At 42.2% G+C, this 19,627-nt stretch overlaps 1 long non-coding RNA gene across 1 annotated transcript; it reads right to left on the reverse strand.

Annotated features, from left to right (window-relative positions):
* Positions 1-2,170: 2,170 nt before the first annotated feature.
* On the reverse strand, positions 2,171-10,646 carry LOC123733391 (uncharacterized). Its single transcript, XR_014391370.1, has 3 exons — positions 10,535-10,646; positions 9,601-9,744; positions 2,171-2,371 (listed from the first exon to the last, which is right to left on the reverse strand). It is a non-coding gene; the product is annotated as an uncharacterized LOC123733391 (long non-coding RNA).
* Positions 10,647-19,627: the final 8,981 nt, after the last annotated feature.

Below are 19,627 nucleotides of genomic sequence, written 5' to 3' on the forward strand. Positions count from 1 at the left end.
TCTGAACTTAATGGCCATGTTCTGTTATAATCTCCCCCCGGCACAGCCAGAGGAGGACTGGCCACCACTCAGAGCCTGGTTCCTCTCTAGGTTTCTTCCTAGGTTCCTGCCTTTCTAGGGAGTTTTTCCTAGCCACCGTGCTTCTACATCTGAACATGATCTGTTCAGCACGAGACGACCATTTGACCCAATGACGTGTTTCTACCAATGAGCTTCAGATCAAATCAAACTGAATTCTCACATGCGCCGAAAACAACGGGAGGTGAACACTTTGACATGAAATACTTACTGATGAGTCAATGTGCAGGGGTACCAGGTAGTTGAGGTAATAATGAGACTATAAGGAGTACCAGTACTGAGTCAATGTGCAGGGGTACCAGGTAGTTGAGGTAATAATGAGGCTATAAGGAGTACCAGTACTGAGTCAATGTGCAGGGGTACCAGGTAGTTGAGGTAATAATGAGACTATAAGGAGTACCAGTACTGAGTCAATGTGCAGGGGTACCAGGTAGTTGAGGTAATAATGAGACTATAAGGAGTACCAGTACTGAGTCAATGTGCAGGGGTACCAGGTAGTTGAGGTAATAATGAGGCTATAAGGAGTACCAGTACTGAGTCAATGTGCAGGGGTACCAGGTAGTTGAGGTAATAATGAGGCTATAAGGAGTACCAGTACTGAGTCAATGTGCAGGGGTACCAGGTAGTTGAGGTAATAATGAGACTATAAGGAGTACCAGTACTGAGTCAATGTGCAGGGGTACCAGGTAGTTGAGGTAATAATGAGGCTATAAGGAGTACCAGTACTGAGTCAATGTGCAGGGGTACCAGGTAGTTGAGGTAATAATGAGACTATAAGGAGTACCAGTACTGAGTCAATGTGCAGGGGTACCAGGTAGTTGAGGTAATAATGAGACTATAAGGAGTACCAGTACTGAGTCAATGTGCAGGGGTACCAGGTAGTTGAGCTAATAATGAGACTATAAGGAGTACCAGTACTGAGTCAATGTGCAGGGGTACCAGGTAGTTGAGGTAATAATGAGACTATAAGGAGTACCAGTACTGAGTCAATGTGCAGGGGTACCAGGTAGTTGAGGTAATAATGAGGCTATAAGGAGTACCAGTACTGAGTCAATGTGCAGGGGTACCAGGTAGTTGAGGTAATAATGAGACTATAAGGAGTACCAGTACTGAGTCAATGTGCAGGGGTGCCAGGTAGTTGAGGTAATAATGAGACTATAAGGAGTACCAGTACTGATTCAATGTGCAGGGGTACCAGGTAGTTGAGGTAATAATGAGGCTATAAGGAGTACCAGTACTGAGTCAATGTGCAGGGGTACCAGGTAGTTGAGGTAATAATGAGGCTATAAGGAGTACCAGTACTGAGTCAATGTGCAGGGGTACCAGGTAGTTGAGGTAATAATGAGGCTATAAGGAGTACCAGTACTGAGTCAATGTGCAGGGGTACCAGGTAGTTGAGGTAATAATGAGACTATAAGGAGTACCAGTACTGAGTCAATGTGCAGGGGTACCAGGTAGTTGAGGTAATAATGAGACTATAAGGAGTACCAGTACTGAGTCAATGTGCAGGGGTACCAGGTAGTTGAGGTAATAATGAGACTATAAGGAGTACCAGTACTGAGTCAATGTGCAGGGGTACCAGGTAGTTGAGGTAATAATGAGACTATAAGGAGTACCAGTACTGAGTCAATGTGCAGGGGTACCAGGTAGTTGAGGTAATAATGAGACTATAAGGAGTACCAGTACTGAGTCAATGTGCAGGGGTACCAGGTAGTTGAGGTAATAATGAGACTATAAGGAGTACCAGTACTGAGTCAATGTGCAGGGGTACCAGGTAGTTGAGGTAATAATGAGACTATAAGGAGTACCAGTACTGAGTCAATGTGCAGGGGTACCAGGTAGTTGAGGTAAAGTTGAGGTAATATGTACATGTAGGTAGGGGTAAAAGTGACTAGGCTATCAGGATAGAGATTATATCTCTTCATCCAGGGAGTGCACACACACACACACACACACACACACACACACAGCGACACACACACACACACACACACACACACGAACAGGGAGGGAATGTTGTGTTTGTTTAATATTGTTTTAGGACTATATAAATGGACAAAACGTATTAGCCTATGGATTATGAAAACAACCAAAAGAAATGGGAAAATGGGAGAGGAGAAATGACTAGAGACAGTGTTGTTTAACTCACTGACCATGACCCATGAGTTCTTCTTACCTTTGTTCAGTAGAAAAGTCTCCCTCTCTAAACAGTATAGGAGGACCCATAGACCAGTCACTCTTCATGGACACACAGCTGGGTACAGGGGAGGCTGGTCTCTCCTGCTTGATTGGACTTCAACACAACAGAGACAAACATTACATCTCTCATCTACTCATTTTCAGAAATGTTCATAAATTAGATTTTATTGTTTAAGTGTGTTTTTTCACTATCTAATCATGGCATCGGATTGTTCAACGACAGACATGTATTTGTTTAAAATCTATCACTTGATGGTTTCATTTCAGAGAGACAATGTTTTTTTGCAAAATGTTATATATCTGCCTTTCTCTCAAATGAACGGCTCGGTCTTATGTAGCAAAATTTGAAATTGTGTTTTTCACATTTGATAATAGTAGAGCCTCAGAGCTAGAACATGGTATATCACTACAGTTGAGGAACAGTGGAAAAGTGTTTCTGCTTTGGAAGATGATATACTTGTAACCTCACTTTTGAGAAAATGGCCTTTTAATGTTTTGATACCTGCTGGAGAGCTCTTTTTGGTCTACATTATTTTGCATGTACATGTTTTTGCATTTTGCATCTACATGTTATTTTGGCAGATAATGTCACCCATCTAAATAAATAGTTTTATATATATAATTAACTAAATGTGTGATGTTTATGGTTAACTTGTTATGGATAGGGGGCAGTATTTTCACGGCCGGATAAAAAACGTACCCGATTTAATCTGATTATTACTCCTGCCCAGAAACTAGAATATGCATATAATTATTAGCTTTGGATAGAAAACACTCCAACGTTTCTAAAACTGTTTGAATGGTTCTGTGAGTATAACAGAACTCATTTGGCAGGCCAAAACCTGAGAAGATTCTGTACAGGAAGTACCCTGTCTGACCATTTCTTGGCCTTCTTGATCATCTCTATCCAAAACAGGGGATCTCTGGCATAACGTGACATTTTCTAACGCTCCCATGGGCTCTCAGAAGGCGCCAGAACTTTGAATGATGACTTTGCAGGCCATGGCTGAAAAACAGTAGCGCATTTGGATAGTGGTCGATCTGAGAACAATGAGACTGGGGGCGCATGCACGAGGAGACTCCATGTTTTTATTTTTTCATCTTTGAACTAGGCTCATAATCTGAGGTAGCAACTACGTCAGATCTACAAATCAATGAGCTAGACCTATCCATTTGGTTTGCAACTCTGTGAACCTACGCAACTCTGTGAACCTGCGATGCAACGATTTCAATGCATATCCAATTACCCAGCAGCCATTTAGAAACAACAAGTCATCAAAAAAAGTGTTATTTCTTAATTAAAAAATGTATTCTGGATGTTTAAAATCGGCCACATCTGAAAAAGAGGACAGGGACATGCGTTTTGTTTAGGTGGTATACCTTTTTCTGAAAACAAATATGGTTAACCATGACCAGAAAATGGTTAACGTTTAGGACTTTGGGCCACCACAATATGTACCCAAGCGAACAGGGATAGCACTCACAAAGTAGCCAGAACCCTGTTAATAATAATAAGTTACCTGATAATAATAATAATAATAATAATAATAATAATAATAATAATTGAGGTCAGCCTACAAGGTTAATAGTAATTTACCCGAGGTCGGCGTTCACGGTTATTGCCGACAGGTCTCATTGATAACAATAGAGAAGCTGCCATTTTAACGCAGAACAATGAGCTGGGAATATAACGTTCAGAAGGTGAGTTGGCGTCACGGTGCTCAATTGAACTAGTAGGAGCTGGCAGGGTGAAAAATGACCTAAAATAAGGTCTGTTTTTTAGCGATTACTTCATAACATAACGTAATATTATGAAACTGAGCTCCATGGAGGATGCAATGAACTAGTTTTCATCAGAAAAAAAACATTGTTAAAAATGTCATGTGTCCAGCCTACTTGAGGCGCCCGAAAATAATATTCAAAAGTTCGGTCCTTGGACATAGAGGGGTTAAACACTAAAGTTACAGTCCATCTAGTGAAGAGAGGAGAATCGGACAGAGGTAACTTCTGCCGAAGTCGGTCCCTCTCCTTGTTCGGGCGGTGTTCGGCGGTCGACACTACCGACCTTCTAGCCATCACTGATCCATTTTTCATTTTCCATTGGTTTTGTCTTGTCTTCCTACACACCTGGTTCCAATCCCATCAATGACATGTTGTGTATTTAACCCTCTGTTTCCCCTCATGTCCTTGTCGGAGATTGTTTGTTGTATGTAGGTGTTTATTGTTATTCTGGTGTGGGACGGGTTTCGCACCCTCTATTTGTTATTTTGTATACTTTGGTTTTCTGAGGTTTTGATGTTTATTAAACAGCTCCATTTTTACCAAGTTCATTCTCCTGCGCCTGACTTCCCTGCCACCAGCACGCAACGCATTACAGCATCCATCAATGAGAAAGGGAGAAGCCCTCCACGGGATTTAACAGGTGGAAGAAACAACCGGGGAGCTCCATCGGTCCACAAGAAATGCAGGCAGCCGGTGATGATGTAGTGTTAGCTAGGATAACTAAGATGCTGCTGGTAGAGTAGCTAGCTAGCTTACCTAGCTGTAGCGACTAGCTAGGATAACTAGGATGCTGCTGGTAGAGTAGCTAGCTAGCTTACCTAGCTGTAGCGACTAGCTAGGATAACTAGGATGCTGCTGGTAGAGTAGCTAGCTAGCTTACCTAGCTGTACCGACTAGCTAGGATAACTAGGATGCTGCTGGTAGAGTAGCTAGCTAGCTTACCTAGCTGTACCGACTAGCTAGGATAACTAGGATGCTGCTGGTAGAGTAGCTAGCTAGCTTACCTAGCTGTACCGACTAGCTAGGATAACTAGGATGCTGCTGGTAGAGTAGCTAGCTAGCTTACCTAGCTGTACCGACTAGCTAGGATAACTAGGATGCTGCTGGTAGAGTAGCTAGCTAGCTTACCTAGCTGTACCGACTAGCTAGGATAACTAGGATGCTGCTGGTAGAGTAGCTAGCTAGCTTACCGAGCTTTATCGACTAGCCAGGATAACTAGGATGCTGCTGATAGAGTAGCTAGCTAGCTTTCCTAGCTGTACCGACTAGCTTGGCTAGCTAGCAGGTCGTTCGTCTGTAACCTCGTCTCGATGATGATGACGAATCCGGTGAACCACAAAATGAAACAAGGACAGAGAGTGAAAAGGATCTGGCGACACTCATACTGTCCCTGACCGTAAAGCAGAAAGCAAATTGAACAATAAACTTTGACATCTCAACACTGTAGCGAACTCCATCGTTGGTATCCAAGATCACCTCAGCCACTCTGCGCGTAACCGGGACAATATGCTTGGCACCGCACCGGACGTGGACGCGGGCAGTTTTGTACAGGGACGGGGACAGTTCCAGAACGCGGACATGAGCAGTGCCACACAATCAACTAAACCCAGTCTTTGCAGTGGGTTACATTAGTAATATTCATTTTTTATTATTATTATGAAAAACTAAATTATTCATTTTTTAAAACAATATTTTGAGATTGGTTTTAGAGGTGCTGACAATGAAGACAATTTACTCTTATAGGTATATGGGGGGGACAAAGTGGTATTGCAATGTTTTGTAATGTATTGTATTGTATTGTGTTGTAATATATTGTATTGTATTGTGTTGTAATATATTGTAATGTATTGTATTGTATTGTGTTGTAATATAATGTAATGTATTGTATTGTATTCTATTGTATTGTATAGTATTGTATAGTAATGTATAGTATTGTATAGTAATGTATAGTAATGTATAGTATTGTATTGTATTGTAATATATTGTAATGTATTGTATTGTATAGTATTGTATAGTATTGTATAGTATTGTATAGTATTGTATAGTAATGTATAGTAATGTATAGTATTGTATAGTATTGTATCGTATTGTATAGTATTGTGTAGTAATGTATAGTATTGTATAGTAATGTATAGTATTGCATAGTATTGTATAACATTGTATAGTATTGTGTAGTAATGTATAGTATTGTATAGTAATGTATAGTAGTGTATAGTATTGTATAGAATTGTATAGTAATGTGTAGTATTGTGTAGTAATGTATAGTATTGTATAGTATTGTGTAGTGATGTATAGTATTGTATAGTGATGTATAGTAACGTATAGTATTGTATAGTATTGTATAGTCTTGTATAGTAATGTGTAGTATTGTGTAGTAATGTATAGTATTGTATAGCAATGTATTGTATAGTAATGTATAGTATTGTATAGTATTGTATAGTAATGTATAGAATCGTATAGTATTGTATAGTATTGTATAGTAATGTGTAGTATTGTGTAGTAATGAATAGTATTGCATAGTATTGTGTAGCAATGTATAGTATTGTATAGTAATGTATAGTAATGTATAGTGATGTGTAGTATTGTATAGTATTGTATAGTATTGTATAGTAATGTATAGTAATGTATAGTATTGTATAGTAATGTATAGTTTTGTATAGTATTGTATAGTATTGTATAGTATTGTATAGTATAGTATTGTATAGTAGTGTATAGTATTGTATAGTATTGTATAGTAATGTATAGTATTGTATTGTATTGTAATATATTGTAATGTATTGTATTGTATTGTATTGTGTAGTATTGTATAGTAATGTATAGTATTGTATAGTATTGTATAGTATTGCATAGTATTGTATAGTAATGTATAGTATTGTATAGTAATGTATAGTAATGTATAGTATTGTATAGTAATGTATAGTATTGTATAGTAATGTATAGTAATGTATAGTATTGTATAGTAAAGTATAGTATTGTATAGTATTGTATAGTAATGTATAGCAATGTACAGTATTGTATAGTATTGTAAAGTATTGTGTAGTAATGTATTGTATTGTATAGTAATGTATAGTATTGTATAGTATTGTATAGTATTGTGTAGTAATGTATAGTATTGTATAGTAATGTATAGTAATGTATAGTATTGTATAGTATTGTACAGTAATGTGTAGTATTGTGTAGTAATGTATAGTAGTGTATAGTATTATGTAGTAATGTATAGTATTGTATAGTAATGTATTGTAATGTATAGTATTGTATAGTATTGTGTAGTAATGTATAGTAATGTGTAGTATTGTGTAGTAATGTATAGTATTGTATAGTAATGTATTGTATAGTAATGTATAGTATTGTATAGTATTGTATAGTATTGTATAGTATTGTATAGTAATGTGTAGTATTGTGTAGTAATGTATAGTATTGTATAGTATTGTGTGGTAATGTATAGTATTGTATAGTAATGTATAGTAATGCATAGTAATGTGTAGTATTGTATAGTATTGTATAGTATTGTTTAGTAATGTATAGTAATGTATAGTATTGTATAGTATTGTATAGCAATGTATAGTATTGTATAGTATTGTATAGTAATGTATAGTAATGTATAGTATTGTATAGTATTGTATAGTAATGTATAGTAATGTATGTATTGTATAGTATTGTATAGTAATGTATAGTATTGTATAGTATTGTATAGTAATGTATAGTATTGTATAGTAATGTATAGTAATGTAAAAAAGTCAGTTGTTGTCTGTCTTTATTGTATTATAATGTATTGTATTATAATGTATTGTATTATAATGTATTGTATTATAATGTATTTAATTATAATATATTGTATTGTATTGTAATGTATTGTATTGTATTATAATGTATTGTATTATAATGTATTGTATTATAATGTATTTAATTATAATGTATTGTATTATAATGTATTGTATTATAATGTATTGTATTATAATGTATTGTATTATAATGTATTGTATTATAATGTATTGTATTATAATGTATTGTATTGTAAAGTGTTGTAATATATCATATTGTAAAAAAGTCAGCCAGAGTTGACGTGGGCCATCGTTCAAACAAAGAGAAGCCTCCCTGACCACCAGTGTGTTTGGATATAATGAAGATCAATTCAGCGAAGAAGAACCTCTAGAGTTCTGATCAAAGAGCCCTATATAGTTCTATATATTCTATATATACTGTATACTCAGACAGGCTAACCTCCTATAAAGGGTTCTATATATATATTATATATACTGTATACTCAGACACTTCCTAACCTCCTATAAAGGGTTCTATATATATTATATATACTGTATACCCAGACACTTCCTAACCTCCTATAAAGGGTTCTATATATATTCTATATATACTGTATACTCAGACAGGCTAACCTCCTATAAAGGGTTCTATATATATTCTATATATACTGTATACTCAGACAGGCTAACCTCCTATAAAGGGTTCTATATATATATTATATATACTGTATACTCAGACAGGGTAACCTCCTATAAAGGGTTCTATATATCTTATATATATACTGTATACTCAGACAGGGTAACCTCCTATAAAGGGTTCTATATATATTCTATATATACTGTATACTCAGACAGGCTAACCTCCTATAAAGGGTTCTATATATATTCTATATATACTGTATACTCAGACAGGCTAACCTCCTGTAAAGGGTTCTATATATATTCTATATATACTGTATACTCAGACAGGCTAACCTCCTATAAAGGGTTCTATATATATTCTATATATACTGTATACTCAGACAGGCTAACCTCCTGTAAAGGGTTCTATATATATTCTATATATACTGTATACTCAGACAGGCTAACCTCCTGTAAAGGGTTCTATATATATTCTATATATACTGTATACTCAGACAGGCTAACCTCCTATAAAGGGTTCTATATATACTGTATACTCAGACAGGCTAACCTCCTATAAAGGGTTATATATATATTCTATATATACTGTATACTCAGACACTTCCTAACCTCCTATAAAGGGTTATATATATATATTCTATATATACTGTATACTCAGACAGGCTAACCTCCTATAAAGGGTTCTATATAGAACTTTAGTGGTTCCGTATATTAAGAAAGATAGAACCCTTTTTGGTTTAAACAGGAGTGAAGACTGGGTTGATATAACGGATATATTGTCCAAATTCAGCTTGTAACACCGATCAGAATTAGTAAGAACAATAAAGTTATGCCTGCCAACATATTAGGCAATAATTAAGAGTAGGCTAAATGATTGTGTCATGCTAAAATTCTATAGAGATGAGTGTGTATACTGGTAAAGATATACAGGATACAAACATTTCATTCCAGCTATATTGCGTTTTGCAAAACAAAAATTAATACACAAAAATCTATGAATTAAAATCTTACAACAACAATATTTTACAGACACATGACGGTTCCCGTAAGCAATCATATCCCATGAAAAATAACAAATGTGAAAAAATGGTGGAAATAATGTTTTAGAAACAGTCCTTAAACAACATAGTCATCTTACCTCTTAGCTTTGTTGTCATGTTCCCCAGAGAGACTAATTTTAGAGGCAGGGCCCCCCTCCTCTCTCTCCCCAGAGAGACTAATTTTAGAGGCAGGGCCCCCCTCCTCTCTCTCCACAGAGAGACTCATTTTAGAGCACTGACCCCTGTAAACAGAGATCCAGCATGTTGGTTGTGGTTAACACAGTGACAACTAAACAGAGATCCAGCATGTTGGTTGTGGTTAACACAGTGACAACTAAACAGAGATCCAGCATGTTGGTTGTGGTTAACACAGGGCCAACTAATTATTGAAGGTCAATTGTTCTCTTTTATTCATTATCTCTTAGAAATAAAACATTTACTAACAGACATAGAAAGACACATCCAAACAGTCAGGTGATTTAATATTTTTCACCCTTTCTCCATGTAGTGGAACTAATAATAATAAAACAATTTAACAATAATATTAATAATAATAATGTCTAACTTTCTCTTTTAATAATTTCTCTCATTCTAGTGTGTTGCTTTGTTTAACAGGTATGATATTATTATGCTGTTACTGAATTCAGTTCATAATAACAATGTTAAGAAAAGTCTGTTCAGTGGTTTCATACCAAATTACACAGGAAGCAGGAGATCATTGTAGTTTAGAAAACAACAAATGTTCTGATATTCTGAAAGATGATTTACAACTATGATACATTAACATTTTTACAAATGGTAAAATAATCCCGATATATGAATCATATAATACGATATATGAACAATATGTTATTGAATTTGACTTGCCTACGCCCAGTTAGCGCCATTTTGTATGATTGAACTGTCACGTAGCTGTCCCAGGTGAAATGGACTTTTAGATCTGAGTGTTTTACTGTCAGTCACTATACTAAAATAACACCATACATTTAATTTCTCTACACACTTTACAATAATCCCTGGGAAGATTCTTACCTTGTAGCCTGAATTCACAACCAGAACATGTCAAGTCATATTTTCCGTTGTGCTGAGAGAGCAGCTTCCTGATGACAAGTGTCTCTGTATCTATGTTCTAGGTACAGTTGATCTTTGGATGCAATAATATCTGGTCAAAGTCTAGTGACACAATACCATAGTATATCATAAACATAACAGCAGTTGGCCAGAAAAGGCCATGACATACTATAAAACAGGGTTTGTCAACTAGATTTGGCTTCGGGTGTCACGGTTGTCATAGAGAGGAGCGGACCAAAGTGCAGCGTGATTATCGTTCCACATATTTTATTGAACTGTGAAACTATGCAATACATACACATAAACTAAAGAACAAAAAAAAAATGTGATGTAGAGGTGAAACATACACTACTCAAAAACAATCTCCCACAAACAAAGGTGGGAAAAACACCTACTTAAGTATGATCTCCAATTAGAGACAACGATGACCAGCTACCTCTAATTGGAGATCATCCCAAACAAAACCCAACATAGAAACTAGAACTAGAAACTAGAAAACAACATAGAAAAACTAAACTAGAAAACCCCCCTGTCACGCCCTGACCTACTCTACCATAGAAAATAACAGCTTTCTATGATCAGGACGTGACATCGGGATAATTTTTTTTGAGTTAAAGTCGGAGGGCCAGAACATAATTAGCATATAATATTAGCACAATTAATACGCCTACACTACAAATTTAACAACACGTTTAACACATTTGATTAGTACATAGTACATTGAGTGACAATAAAATAATTTAGATCTGATTAAGTTCATAAAATCACCAATATCTCTATTCAATTATATTTTTTTGTTTATATCTCTGTGTGTTGATTGTTGGGGAAAAACATGTCTACGTAGCCTACTGTAGTCTACACTACTTTATTAATATCAACATTCATTCAGAACAATTAGCTTGATAGCAAGAGAACATGTCGCTCTCAAAAAGTAGCAAAAGAAAGGTGGATAATGAAAATCAAAGTTTCAGGGAAGAACGGACAGAGAGATATCCATTCATCTTACCATCTTTCTCCAATGCCAAGCCAGAGTGTCTTGTTTGCAATGAAAATGTCATTGTTTGCAAATAATTCAATCTCAGATGGCATTATGAATCTAAACATGGTACTTTGAAAGTGGCCTTCCCGCCCCAGACAGAGGCCTGAAGCAGAAACACTGAAGCATTAACTACAAGCTACAAACACGGCAGTAGAATCCTCCTTCGTGGCCTGACCCAACAACAGAAGGTCACAAGTGCTTCCTAAAAGCATCCTGGGTTCTAACCAAACACAACATGCCCTTCACAGACGCAGAGCTGTTTAAAAAATGCATGGTGACAGTTTTGGAGGAATTGGCTACAGACAAGTCTATGGATAGCATAATCGCGTCTGTCAAACAGGTGCCCCTGTCTGTGACATCAGCCGGACGCCGTGTCTGTGCTCTGGCGGATGATGTGCATAGGATTGTTCTGGAGGGGCTCAGTCAGGCTGAGCATTTTCCCCTGGCTATTGATGAGAGTACTGACAACACCGATGTAGCACAGTTGTGTGTATATGTCCGTTATTTTCATGGGAAGGACACACCACCGGGGACGTTCCCCTGGATGGACACACCACCGGGGACGTTCCCCTGGAAGGACACACCGCCGGGGACGTTCCCCTGGAAGGACACACCGCCGGGGACGTTCCCCTGGAAGGACACACCGCCGGGGATGTTCCCCTGGAAGGACACACCACCGGGGACGTTCCCCTGGAAGGACACACCTCCGGGGACGGTCCCCTGGAAGGACACACCACCGTGGACGTTTCCCTGGAAGGACACACCACCGGGGACATCCCCCTGGAAGGACACACCACCGGGGACGGTCCCCTGGAAGGACACACCACCGTGGACGTTTCCCTGGATGGACACACCACCGGGGACGTTCCCCTGGAAGGACACACCACCGGGGACGTTCCCCTGGAAGGACACACCACCGGGGACGTTCCCCTGGAAGGACACACCACCGGGGACGTTCCCCTGGAAGGACACACCTCCGGGGACGGTCCCCTGGAAGGACACACCTCCGGGGACGTTTCCCTGGAAGGACACACCACCGGGGACGTTCCCCTGGAAGGACACACCGCCGGGGACGTTCCCCTGGAAGGACACACCGCCGGGGACGTTCCCCTGGAAGGACACACCGCCGGGGACATCCTATTCACAAAGCTGGAACAATTGTTTACGTAGCTTGGCCTGTCATTCGAAAAAGTCAACTTTGTGATCACCGTCAGGGCTCCTGCTATGGTGGACAGACACAGGGGCCTGGTCAGCAGGTTGAAGGAAATCGCCCCACAAATGAATGGCTTGCATTGTCTCATCCATCAGAGTGTGAAACCCTCTCTCTATACTGCACGAGGGAGAGAGTCTCCTCCAGGAATTTATGACCTGAGATAACAGAACCTGGGTGAGAGAGAGGGGGATGGAGGGAGAGAGAGGGGAATGGAGGGAGAGAGAAGGGGATGGAGGGAGAGAGAGGGGGATGGAGGGAGAGAGAGGGGGATGGAGGGAGAGAGAGGGGGATGGAGGGAGAGAGAGGGGGATGGAGGGAGAGAGAGGGGGATGGAGGGAGAGAGAGGGGGATGGAGGGAGAGAGAGGGGGATGGAGGGAGAGAGAGGGGGAAGGAGGGAGAGAGAGGGGGATGGAGGGAGAGAGAGGGGGATGGAGGGAGAGAGAGGGGGATGGAGGGAGAGAGAGGGGGATGGAGGGAGAGAGAAGGGGATGGTGCTCGCTATACCCAATGAGGGCATCAGCTGACCACCTTCGTATTTTGGAAATGGAGGAATTCCTTTTATGTGCTAACAATGTTTGGATCAACTTCCACCTGTGAGTCCTCCTTTTCCTCTATGAATGCAATCGACTCACGACAGGAACCGGCTTTCACATAAGGCAACCGAGGACTGCCTGCTCATCAACATCACATCCCTCTCACCTGACATCCACAAGATCGTGTCCGAGGGGAAATGCAACTTTTCCCATTAAGTAAATAACTTAGTATTTAATAAATAGTAATATAGGCTATTAACATTATTGTAATTATTATTATTATAATTATAATTGTTATTATTGTTATTATTATTATTGTGATTGTTAGTGCTTATCAATGGCTATTTTAGGTCTCATGCTGACAGTATTTTCTGTTTGTTTTATCGTTACAGGAGCAGGTTATCCCCAGACTCCTGGTACAGGGCTATAGACACTCAGGTTACTCTGGTCACTCCTGATACAGGGCTACAGACACTCAGGTTACTCTGGTCACTCTGATACAGGGCTACAGACACTCAGGTTACTATGGTCACTCCTGATACAGGGCTACAGACACTCAGGTTACTATGGTCACTCTGGTACAGGGCTACAGACACTCAGGTTATCCCAGACTCCTGGTACAGGGCTACAGACACTCAGGTTACTATGGTCACTCTGGTACAGGGCTACAGACACTCAGGTTATCCCAGACTCCTGGTACAGGGCTACAGACACTCAGGTTATCCCAGACTCCTGATACAGGGCTACAGACACTCAGGTTATCCCAGACTCCTGGTACAGGGCTACAGACACTCAGGTTACTCTGGTCACTCTGATACAGGGCTACAGACACTCAGGTTACTCTGGTCACTCCTGGTACAGGGCTACAGACACTCAGGTTACTCTGGTCACTCCTGGTACAGGGCTACAGACACTCAGGTTACTCTGGTCACTCTGATACAGGGCTACAGACACTCAGGTTACTCTGGTCACTCCTGGTACAGGGCTACAGACACTCAGGTTACTCTGGTCACTCCTGGTACAGGGCTACAGACACTCAGGTTACTCTGGTCACTCTGATACAGGGCTACAGACACTCAGGTTACTCTGGTCACTCTGGTACAGGGCTACAGACACTCAGGTTACTCTGGTCACTCTGATACAGGGCTACAGACACTCAGGTTACTCTGGTCACTCTGATACAGGGCTACAGACACTCAGGTTACTCTGGTCACTCTGATACAGGGCTACAGACACTCAGGTTACTCTGGTCACTCTGATACAGGGCTACAGACACTCAGGTTACTCTGGTCACTCCTGATACAGGGCTACAGACACTCAGGTTACTCTGGTCACTCTGATACAGGGCTACAGACACTCAGGTTACTATGGTCACTCTGATACAGGGCTACAGACACTCAGGTTACTATGGTCACTCCTGATACAGGGCTACAGACACTCAGGTTACTCTGATACAGGGCTACAGACACTCAGGTTACTATGGTCACTCCTGATACAGGGCTACAGACACTTAGGTTACTATGGTCACTCTGATACAGGGCTACAGACACTCAGGTTACTATGGTCACTCCTGATACAGGGCTACAGACACTCAGGTTATCCCAGACTCCTGGTACAGGGCTACAGACACTCAGGTTACTATGGTCACTCTGGTACAGGGCTACAGACACTCAGGTTATCCCAGACTCCTGATACAGGGCTACAGACACTCAGGTTACTCTGGTCACTCTGATACAGGGCTACAGACACTCAGGTTATCCCAGACTCCTGATACAGGGCTACAGACACTCAGGTTACTATGGTCACTCTGATACAGGGCTACAGACACTCAGGTTATCCCCAGACTCCTGATACAGGGCTACAGACACTCAGGTTACTATGGTCACTCTGGTACAGGGCTACAGACACTCAGGTTACTCTGGTCACTCTGATACAGGGCTACAGACACTCAGGTTACTCTGGTCACTCTGGTACAGGGCTACAGACACTCAGGTTACTCTGGTCACTCTGATACAGGGCTACAGACACTCAGGTTACTATGGTCACTCTGGTACAGGGCTACAGACACTCAGGGTACTCTGGTCACTCTGGTACAGGGCTACAGACACTCAGGTTACTCTGGTCACTCTGGTACAGGGCTACAGACACTCAGGTTACTATGGTCACTCTGGTACAGGGCTACAGACACTCAGGTTACTCTGGTCACTCTGATACAGGGCTACAGACACTCAGGTTACTATGGTCACTCTGGTACAGGGCTACAGACACTCAGGTTACTCTGGTCACTCCTGATACAGGGCTACAGACACTCAGGTTACTCTGGTCACTCCTGATACAGGGCTACAGACACTCAGGTTACTCTGGTCACTCCTGATACAGGGCTACAGACACTCAGGTTACTCTGGTCACTCTGATACAGGGCTACAGACACTCAGGTTACTATGGTCACTCTGGTACAGGGCTACAGACATTCATGTTACTCTGGTCACTCCTGATACAGGGCTACAGACACTCAGGTTACTCTGGTCACTCCTGATACAGGTCTACAGACACTCAGGTTACTCTGGTCACTCTGATACAGGGCTACAGACACTCATGTTACTATGGTCACTCTGGTACAGGGCTACAGACACTCAGGTTACTCTGGTCACTCCTGATACAGGGCTACAGACACTCAGGTTACTCTGGTCACTCCTGATACAGGGCAACAGACACTCAGGTTACTCTGGTCACTCTGATACAGGGCTACAGACACTCAGGTTACTCTGGTCACTCTGGTACAGGGCTACAGACACTCAGGTTACTCTGGTCACTCCTGATACAGGGCTACAGACACTCAGGTTACTCTGATACAGGGCTACAGACACTCAGGTTACTCTGATACAGGGCTACAGACACTCAGGTTACTCTGATACAGGGCTACAGACACTCAGGTTACTCTGGTCACTCTGATACAGGGCTACAGACACTCAGGTTACTCTGGTCACTCCTGATACAGGGCTACAGACACTCAGGTTACTCTGGTCACTCCTGATACAGGGCTACAGACACTCAGGTTACTCTGGTCACTCCTGATACAGGGCTACAGACACTCAGGTTACTCTGGTCACTCCTGATACAGGGCTACAGACACTCAGGTTACTCTGATACAGGGCTACAGACACTCAGGTTACTCTGGTCACTCCTGATACAGGGCTACAGACACTCAGGTTACTCTGGTACAGGGCTACAGACACTCAGGTTACTCTGGTCACTCCTGATACAGGGCTACAGACACTCAGGTTACTCTGGTCACTCCTGGTACAGGGCTACAGACACTCAGGTTACTCTGATACAGGGCTACAGACACTCAGGTTACTCTGATACAGGGCTACAGACACTCAGGTTACTCTGGTCACTCTGATACAGGGCTACAGACACTCAGGTTACTCTGGTCACTCCTGATACAGGGCTACAGACACTCAGGTTACTCTGGTCACTCCTGATACAGGGCTACAGACACTCAGGTTACTCTGGTCACTCTGATACAGGGCTACAGACACTCAGGTTACTCTGGTCACTCCTGATACAGGGCTACAGACACTCAGGTTACTCTGGTCACTCTGATACAGGGCTACAGACACTCAGGTTACTCTGGTCACTCTGATACAGGGCTACAGACACTCAGGTTACTCTGGTCACTCTGATACAGGGCTACAGACACTCAGGTTACTCTGGTCACTCCTGATACAGGGCTACAGACACTCAGGTTACTATGGTCACTCTGGTACAGGGCTACAGACACTCAGGTTACTCTGGTCACTCTGATACAGGGCTACAGACACTCAGGTTACTCTGGTACAGGGCTACAGACACTCAGGTTACTCTGGTCACTCCTGATACAGGGCTACAGACACTCAGGTTACTCTGGTCACTCCTGATACAGGGCTACAGACACTCAGGTTACTCTGGTCACTCTGATACAGGGCTACAGACACTCAGGTTACTATGGTCACTCCTGATACAGGGCTACAGACACTCAGGTTACTATGGTCACTCTGGTACAGGGCTACAGACACTCAGGTTATCCCAGACTCCTGGTACAGGGCTACAGACACTCAGGTTACTATGGTCACTCTGGTACAGGGCTACAGACACTCAGGTTATCCCAGACTCCTGGTACAGGGCTACAGACACTCAGGTTATCCCAGACTCCTGATACAGGGCTACAGACACTCAGGTTATCCCAGACTCCTGGTACAGGGCTACAGACACTCAGGTTACTCTGGTCACTCTGATACAGGGCTACAGACACTCAGGTTACTCTGGTCACTCCTGGTACAGGGCTACAGACACTCAGGTTACTCTGGTCACTCCTGGTACAGGGCTACAGACACTCAGGTTACTCTGGTCACTCTGATACAGGGCTACAGACACTCAGGTTACTCTGGTCACTCCTGGTACAGGGCTACAGACACTCAGGTTACTCTGGTCACTCCTGGTACAGGGCTACAGACACTCAGGTTACTCTGGTCACTCTGATACAGGGCTACAGACACTCAGGTTACTCTGGTCACTCTGGTACAGGGCTACAGACACTCAGGTTACTCTGGTCACTCTGATACAGGGCTACAGACACTCAGGTTACTCTGGTCACTCTGATACAGGGCTACAGACACTCAGGTTACTCTGGTCACTCTGATACAGGGCTACAGACACTCAGGTTACTCTGGTCACTCTGATACAGGGCTACAGACACTCAGGTTACTCTGGTCACTCCTGATACAGAGCTACAGACACTCAGGTTACTCTGGTCACTCTGATACAGGGCTACAGACACTCAGGTTACTATGGTCACTCTGATACAGGGCTACAGACACTCAGGTTACTATGGTCACTCCTGATACAGGGCTACAGACACTCAGGTTACTCTGATACAGGGCTACAGACACTCAGGTTACTATGGTCACTCTGATACAGGGCTACAGACACTCAGGTTACTATGGTCACTCCTGATACAGGGCTACAGACACTCAGGTTACTATGGTCACTCTGATACAGGGCTACAGACACTCAGGTTACTATGGTCACTCCTGATACAGGGCTACAGACACTCAGGTTATCCCAGACTCCTGGTACAGGGCTACAGACACTCAGGTTACTATGGTCACTCTGGTACAGGGCTACAGACACTCAGGTTATCCCAGACTCCTGATACAGGGCTACAGACACTCAGGTTACTCTGGTCACTCTGATACAGGGCTACAGACACTCAGGTTATCCCAGACTCCTGATACAGGGCTACAGACACTCAGGTTACTCTGGTCACTCTGATACAGGGCTACAGACACTCAGGTTATCCCAGACTCCTGATACAGGGCTACAGACACTCAGGTTACTATGGTCACTCTGATAAAGGGCTACAGACACTCAGGTTATCCCCAGACTCCTGATACAGGGCTACAGACACTCAGGTTACTATGGTCACTCTGGTACAGGGCTACAGACACTCAGGTTACTCTGGTCACTCTGATACAGGGCTACAGACACTCAGGTTACTCTGGTCACTCTGGTACAGGGCTACAGACACTCAGGTTACTCTGGTCACTCTGATACAGGGCTACAGATACTCAGGTTACTATGGTCACTCTGGTACAGGGCTACAGACACTCAGGGTACTCTGGTCACTCTGGTACAGGGCTACAGACACTCAGGTTACTCTGGTCACTCTGGTACAGGGCTACAGACACTCAGGTTACTATGGTCACTCTGGTACAGGGCTACAGACACTCAGGTTACTCTGGTCACTCTGATACAGGGCTACAGACACTCAGGTTACTATGGTCACTCTGGTACAGGGCTACAGACACTCAGGTTACTCTGGTCACTACTGATACAGGGCTACAGACACTCAGGTTACTCTGGTCACTCCTGATACAGGGCTACAGACACTCAGGTTACTCTGGTCACTCCTGATACAGGGCTACAGACACTCAGGTTACTCTGGTCACTCTGATACAGGGCTACAGACACTCAGGTTACTATGGTCACTCTGGTACAGGGCTACAGACATTCATGTTACTCTGGTCACTCCTGATACAGGGCTACAGACACTCAGGTTACTCTGGTCACTCCTGATACAGGGCTACAGACACTCAGGTTACTCTGGTCACTCTGATACAGGGCTACAGACACTCATGTTACTATGGTCACTCTGGTACAGGGCTACAGACACTCAGGTTACTCTGGTCACTCCTGATACAGGGCTACAGACACTCAGGTTACTCTG

The sequence above is a fragment of the Salmo salar genome, unplaced genomic scaffold, assembly GCF_965601325.2.
Source record: "Salmo salar unplaced genomic scaffold, fSalSal1 ptg000384l, whole genome shotgun sequence".
In the NCBI taxonomy this organism is placed as follows: domain Eukaryota; kingdom Metazoa; phylum Chordata; class Actinopteri; order Salmoniformes; family Salmonidae; genus Salmo; species Salmo salar.